Consider the following 1,573-nt stretch of genomic DNA (forward strand, 5'->3'; position numbering starts at 1 on the left):
CTATATACAGTAAGCTCTGAGACACACACAGGACTAGGTTGTAGTGAAGTAGCTAGAGAAGCAGGCAAGGAATTAGGAGGAGGATAAGGATAGACAGGTTTACTAGGAAGGCTGACTGTATGTTCTGAAGGATTAGAAGCTACAGGAGGACATTGTCTGAGCTTATTACAACAATCTGACTGTAGAACATCTGGGCTGACACAAAATGTAGGAACTCATCACTTAGAACTACTAGTAGCCTAGAATACAGAGGGAAATCCTAAAGTATGTAACTGGTTGTAATACATACTAACAGACTAAGGCTCACCAGACAAGGGTTCAGGCTCCCTTACATCTGTATCAGATCCTAGATCACTCTTAGGAAGAAGTCTTAGTGGACCTGATTAGTAAGCTACCTAAGTCTTAGGGTTACAATACTATCTGTGTGATTGTTGACTGATTCTCTAAGCAAGTCCACATGGTTCTAACCTAAACAGAACTTACTTCTGAAGGTATGACACACATTTATTAGGATCATGTCTTCTAGTTGTACAGACTCCCTCAGAAGCTCATTCATGATTACAGACTGTAATTTGAGTCAAAATTCATACAGGACTTGTATATGCTTCTCAGAATTCAAGAGAACCCTTCTACTATCTATCACTTACAGACTGACAGTTAAACCGAGCAAGTTAATTAGGAGATTGAACTCTACCTCCAGATGTTCATCAATCATTAGTAATCAGATTAGTCTGAATAGTTAGCTCTGGCAGAATTTGTACACAATAACTAGTAACACTCTATAACAGGACAGTCCCTATTCTTCCTCAATCATGAGAGACATCTGTACTAGAGGACAGTTCTGAACTGGAACAGTAGTTCTGAATCTGTAACAGACTTTGTAGAATGGATACACAGAACTAGGGAGGATGTATGAGCTCTTTTGGAAAAGGTAGTACAGGTTATAAAGTAGAACTATGATCAGAAGAAGTCTACAGCTAAGGATTACCAGCCTGGTGACAAAGTTATACTGAAAGCCACTAACCTAACCACAGATCACCCAATAAAGAAGTTGGACAACAAGCACTTTGGACCCTTTGTTATTAAAAAGAAGGTTGGTGCCTCTGTCTACAAACTCCAACTTTCAGTAACATGGAAGTGTATACACCTAGTGTTTAACAAGGTTCTACTGTCTCAGTACTACAATCTAAGTTTTCCTTTACAACAAAGACCCCTACTACCTTTACTAGAACTCATCAGTTCTGAACTAGAATACAAAGTAGAGTATGTAGTAGATACTAAGCTAGTGTACAGAAAGCTCAAGTTCCTTATCTACTAGAAGGGATACCTGGTTGAAGAATGTACTTAGGAACCTGCTAAGAATCTCACTCATACTATTAAGACAATCTGAGACTTCTATCAACTTCATCTGGGTGCTCTGTGTCAACTCCACCTTACAGATTTCCAAACCCTACTGTTCTGACCTATACCTAAGCTGCTAACTAAGCCCAATGTTTACTAATCAGGACAATTGGTTTTAGAGGGGGGGTAAGTGTTACAATCCTCTACTCTCTTACCTTCAGTTCTAAGGGTT

This window comes from Fomitiporia mediterranea (genome assembly GCF_000271605.1).
Source record: "Fomitiporia mediterranea MF3/22 unplaced genomic scaffold FOMMEscaffold_1, whole genome shotgun sequence".
In the NCBI taxonomy this organism is placed as follows: domain Eukaryota; kingdom Fungi; phylum Basidiomycota; class Agaricomycetes; order Hymenochaetales; family Hymenochaetaceae; genus Fomitiporia; species Fomitiporia mediterranea.